The 6384-nt window shown below is 39.4% G+C and overlaps 1 long non-coding RNA gene across 1 annotated transcript; it reads right to left on the reverse strand.

Moving 5' to 3' along the window:
* Positions 1-4675: 4675 nt before the first annotated feature.
* Positions 4676-6041, reverse strand: LOC123413662. The gene is made up of 3 exons (XR_006613794.1): positions 5985-6041; positions 5785-5896; positions 4676-4823 (listed from the first exon to the last, which is right to left on the reverse strand). It is a non-coding gene; the product is annotated as an uncharacterized LOC123413662 (long non-coding RNA).
* Positions 6042-6384: the final 343 nt, after the last annotated feature.

Raw genomic sequence — 6384 nt, forward strand, 5'->3', positions numbered from 1 at the left:
CCTAAAATCCCAGAAAAAATCAAGAGATCATTGAAAGAACTTTTCCGCCGCCGCAAGCTTCTGTCTCCGCAAGATCCCATCTAGGGCACGTTCTGGTGCCTTGCCGGAGGGGAGGATTCGGATACGGAGGGCTTCTTCATCAACACCATGACCTCTCCGATGATGCGTGAGTAGTTCACCACAGACCTACGGGTCCATAGCTAGTAGCTAGATGGCTTCTTCTCTCTCTTGGATCTTCAATACAAAGTTCTCCATGATCTTCATGGAGATCTATCCGATGTAATCTTCTTTTGCGGTGTCTTTTTCGAGACCCGATGAATTGTGGATTTATGATCAGATTATCTATGAATCTTATTTGAGTTTCTTCTGATCTCTCTTATGCATGATTTCATATCCTTGTAATTCTCTTCGAGTTGTGGGTTTTGTTTGGCCAGATTGATCTATGATTCTTGCAATGGGAGAAGTGCTTGGTTTTGGGTTCATACCGTGCGGTGACCTCACCCAGTGACAGAAGGGGTAGCGAGGCACACATCGTGTTGTTGCCATCAAGGGTAAAAAGATGGGGTTTTCATCATTGGTTTGAGTTTATCCCTCTACATCATGTCATCTTGCTTAAGGCGTTACTCTGTTCGTCATGAACTCAATACACTAGATGCATGCTGGATAGCGGTCGATGTGTGGAGTAATAGTAGTAGATGCAGAAAGTATCGGTCTACTTGTCTCGGACGTGATGCCTATATGTATGATCATTGCCTTAGATATCGTCATGACTTTGCACGGTTCTATCAATTGCTCGACAGTAATTTATTCACCCACCGTAATATTTGCTATTTTGAGAGAAGCCTCTAGTGAACACTATGGCCCCCGGGTCTACTTCACATCGTATTTTCAGCCTTACACTTTTACTTCGTTGCACTTTCCGCCTTCAGAACTCACTTTGCAATCAAACTTGAAGGGATTGACAACCCCTTTATACCGTTGGGCGCAAGCTCTTTTGTGTCTGTGCAGGTACTCTGGACTTGACAAGATTCTCCTACTGAATTGATACCTTGGTTCTCAAACTGAGGGAAATACTTACTGCTCCTATGCTGCATCAACCTTTCCTCTTCAACGAAAAAACCAGCGCAAGACAAGTCTCCGTCAACGTGCCAATTTGTTGTTGTGTGTTGCCGTAGCAATAACTTCGCCTCAAAGTGACCAGTTTTGCTATGTCCTCACTACAAGGAATATGCTAATACACGACGCTATTTTTTTGTCGCTACATCGTCACGGTTTTTAATTTACGACGATCTCACGACGAAAAACCAAGCGTCAAAAATGGAGCGTCACAAATGAATAACAGCGATGTTTTGATCAAAATCGTCATAACTTTTACGATGATTCCTGGATCGTCGTAACCTTCCCGACGATCCTAAATCATCGTTGGCAATCAAACCCAGTCCTACGTGGCAGTCCTACGTGGCAAAATTATGACGAACTCAAAACATCATGGTTGAAATCAGCCCAACCCATTTCAATTGATCACATGGGCTGGTTTTATTTTTTTGGGCTTTTTCTTATTGGGCTTCTTTTTGGGCCTTAGCCTATTTACAGCCACTTTAGTAAAAAAATCGATTTTTTTTATCATTATAATTTGGGCCCTGGCCTTTTAATGCCCAAATACATTTGGTCCAGTTTCAGTTTTGGCCTTTTTTTCATTTTTGAATAAAGCAAATTTTTGTTCCAGAACTTGGTTTCATTTCTATTTGTTGGGCCTTTTCAACCCAATTATTTCTCCAATATTAAATCCAACACTTTCATTCGAATCAAGAAAACTCCAAATCGAATTAAAATCATCCATCATATAACATCACATAATACATCTCTCAGGTTTACATAACACAATAAGTCATCTCATGAATACATTTTCTTACACAGGAATATAGCAAGAACGAACAAAATTGCACAATTAAACAATGACACATCTGCTAACAATGGAGTTCGTTCCACTCTAATATGAGACATAGGTTCAAAAAAATTATGTTGTTTTGATTTGAATGTCCCAAGTAGGCATCATCGACATCTTGTCACCACTTCCCTAGCAATAGAAAAAGAGACAAAAGAAAAAACATTAGACCGTAATATTACACCGGAGCACAGATCAGTAACTTCAAATCACAAAATATATCAATTATACTAGATGTCAAGACAAAACAAAAAAATTAGACGTATCATTATAAACTTACAATCTAACTGAAAGCTGGACGAACTTATGTTAGATAAAACTCAAGTAACTGTGATTCCAACTAAAACTAACATTCACGATGACTACCATATCTTTACTGTGAGCTTATAATCAGCTCGGTGCTACATATTAGTGTGGGCTACATAGTTTTCCTTTGAATTGGGGAATTCTGACACCACAAACTTGTAGAATGTAATAAATTAAACAAAGTCATGTAAAAGTAAGACAACATAGTTTGGAGCCAAGGATATCAAATGCGAGGACATCAATAGCACCATCCAAAAGGAACAGCAACAGTTCGAATGTAACCATGTCAGTTGAACACGTTGACATTCCCTCAGCTGAGTTGAACAAAACTTGCAACACATCCTCACAAAATAATAAACTGTGGAAGAGTGATGTGTAGTATGTACAATAAAATGGCAAATATAGGTAAACAGATGAAAAATCACTCAACGCTACAAGCACTTCGTGCAGCATGAATGTAAATAATTTAATAGGATTTCTCCCGCTGGTAAAGTCATGGCTATCATAAATGTTTGCCACTTTAAAAATAGAAAAGGTAAGACCTACCAACTAGACTAATACTGGCAATGGATGATAGCAATCACATAATCACACACTTAAGTAGCATGCCATCAATGTGTAAATCATAAAGTTTTCATCATCATCGTGAACCCACCTGGTTTTCAGCACTCACCAAACTGTCATCACAATTCTTGCAGGCATAATGGTGAGCAAAGACAGAAAGGAATCCAAGCAAACAAAGAGTCCTGTGACAATTAGCTGCAGCATTGATCACAATCAAACATCTCCCCATGATTACCAAACATGCCACATTTAGAACTACTAAACTGAAACATTTAGCTATCTTTTCAATTTAATAAAATCCAATTTTTTTAAGGAAAAGCTTGAAGGAATTGTCGAATACATTATTTTTGTTAACTTGTTAAGTACTGCAAAAGCATAACTTGCACGTATCCATATCTTAACAAGGATCTGAATTTAATTATATATTCATTTCAGTTAAAATATGTGGTGATGACATGGTTCCAGAAATATTACAACTGATGCATATTGGATTCATATCCAGCAATGCTGACAAACTATTCCAAATAATTTAGAATGCCCTAAAATTCGAAATAATTAGGATGGCCCTAACTATCCAAATAATCAGGATGGCCCTAAAATTCCAAAAAAACAATATATAGGGTACAAAGAAGGTAAAATTGCACCTGAGCTTCATGCTCATCCTTAGGTGCAAACGACATCGCAAGCGCATCTCTCTCAAATAGATATCCTCCAAAGCTAGCAACTCCACAGCCAACGTCTAGAACTACACGGGTCCGTTTTCCCCATGCCACATATTTCTTTGCATGTGTATTAGCATCACACATGTCAAATAAAGAACTTCAGTTTTAAGTTGAGATGGATTTTTAGCTCTCGGGTGTCCCGACACCCCACTATCGAACTGTTCATGTCAGTTTGAGTACTTTTGAGATTTGGACCACCACCTACAGCTCTCCTGTGATTTGCGGAACGCAAACAGTAAGCTGCATATGCATTGTTGATCTGACATGGCTACATCTAGGCCTTCTAGCCATCTATGTATTGGGCTCATGACTCCAATAGTAGACAACAAAGTCCACGATGACTGCACAGTGGTACAGTGATGAGCATAAAGTTTCACCTTACCATGATTTATTTAACAGGAATACAGTACCACAGAGTCAAACCCCAAGAAATTACCTCAGAAATCTGTTACCACGATAGAACAATGATGAATAGTTTTCCCCTCAAACTTTCTTTCTCCTCACTTTTCTTTTTTCTTCTATCATTACTTCTTTCTCTCACGTTCAAAAAAAGCACCACCTCTCTCTATCTCTCTTTTCTCCTCTCTCTGCTACTCACATGTGACTAATCAAGTGACCTGGCCTCACTTGTGACTAGTATTGTGTCAGAAAAAATAGACTGCAGCAGCCAGCAGTGCTTGACCTTCGTGTCAGGCTACCACGGTGATGTCACACCTACTCTGTCTCCTGCAGCCTAGGACCGACCCAGTTCTGCTATGTAAAACAACTTTTTAATTAACATGCACATGCAAATGACCTGCTGTTGTCTAGTCCTCAGCTCGAATCTTTAAAAAAACTGGACGAACCAGATAAACGGGTGTCGGGAGACCCGGGTGCTATGGCACCTCTCCGTTTTAAGTTTTAACTACAATGAATTCTTAAATCCAGCGTATTATCCTTTTTTCACAAGGAAAGAATAATCCTATTACGTATAATTTAGTTCTACAAAAATGTGTGCACGGCACCTACTCAATGAATCATTTGCATTATCTGACCATAGATAGCATGCCTAGAGCAACTTATTCTATATAAATTGTTGCAATCGTTTTTTCACAATGCAAAGGCTCTGAACTTATCAACTTGAGAACGAGCGTTACCTCCTGAATGAAATCAATGTAATGCAGAGCACCATGCTTGATCTGAGTTCCGCCTCCCGGAAAGACCAGATGCTCCCCAGAGACATTAACCCAGTTCTGCTGCCCCTTGTACTGCACCAGCTTGGTATGAGGAACATTGCTATACCATATCTGAAGATAACCAACAAAACCTCAGTCAGTCATGTAAACAACCCATGTCTGAAGAAAGATAACTGAAATCATGCAGCAAAGACACATAATTCATTCATGAAGGCTCGACTTCTGTTGTATCACATAGATATTTATGTTTCTGCTCATCTTTTGTCTTCTTATGATCTTAAGGTATATCCACCATATTTAGCTTTTGTCTAGGCGTGAGAAAATTTGGCACAAGACGGATTCACTATACATGTAGGAGGAAAATATTTTAGGAACACATAGAAAATCTCCAAGCAGAGAGACTCACAAATAAAAAACACAACTGGCAACTGCATGGTGATCGGACATGTTTCATTAGAAGTAGGAATAGATTGATAACGATGACAAAAGAAGAAACAAAAATACAAAAATAAGTGATGGAACAAGCCAATGTGATTCTTCGAGGAAACGAAAGGGCCCCTGGAAGAGGACCACCCACATATCAGTTTAAAACTAGAAGAAATAGGCACTTATTAAAAATAGAGCACCCCCACATGTATTGTTTAGTTCCTTCGTCAAATACACATAGATATGTAAAGATTTAAAGGTAAGGTAATAAAGTATATACATTGTGTATTATCCCAAAAGATGTTTTTTTCACAAAATCAATATGTACCGACGTACTGTTGATGTCAATAATGCTAGGAAATTATGCCCGTCTACGAGGGTGCATCTAATTCTCTATTCTCTATTCATATAATTCACAGTATAGCTAACCTATCTACACATTAGCAAACTGAACTCTGATTCATAGAAGGGCAGTGTCCATCCATGACACAGAGGCCTGAGGCACATCTTCCATTTTCTAGAAGAAAAGAAAGGGTTTGAAGTTCCGTTTCACGGAAGCTTCACGAAAAACTAGGAAAAATTAGAAGAGGCATGTTAACATCATCCTTATCTTTTATAGCATATAGCATGCTATCACATAAATTACCTAGCTTGTTTGGCTGGAACTCCCACAGCTGATCTTTGTCAAGAGCAGGGACTGAAACACCACGTGGAATGTAGACATCTCCGGATTTAATAGCAATAGTTTTCAGAGGACGCTGCAATGAGACGATTATGAAGTCATACCATCAGAACAGAAGCTCCCGGCAAGCATAATAAACGTGGTTATTGCTTTATTTATCTTACCTGGATCCCATCAAAGATTTTTCCAAGAATACCAGGTCCCAACTCACATGAAAGAGGCTGCATAAACCCAGACATAGCATGTTAAAATAGAGTAAAACAAAAGTTGGCTTTGTGAAGTGCCCATCAAAATCAGGTTGCATTTCACCTTTTTTGTTCTCAACACGGGATTGTTGACCGTTAGCCCAGCTGTTTCCTCGTAAACTGCATACAGTACGAACAGATAAAGCATGTGAGAATCTTCTTAGCTATGCACGTCCCTGTGGAGAAAACTCAATGCGCAAATGCGAGGCAAAATCACGCTCTGTCCTACGTTGGATTGTGGCGGAATCACCCTCGAGACGGATGATTTCACCGATGAGGCTGTCGTGGCCGACACGGACGAGCTCGTACATCGCGGCAC

The sequence above is a fragment of the Hordeum vulgare genome, chromosome 7H, assembly GCF_904849725.1.
Source record: "Hordeum vulgare subsp. vulgare chromosome 7H, MorexV3_pseudomolecules_assembly, whole genome shotgun sequence".
Taxonomy (NCBI): domain Eukaryota; kingdom Viridiplantae; phylum Streptophyta; class Magnoliopsida; order Poales; family Poaceae; genus Hordeum; species Hordeum vulgare.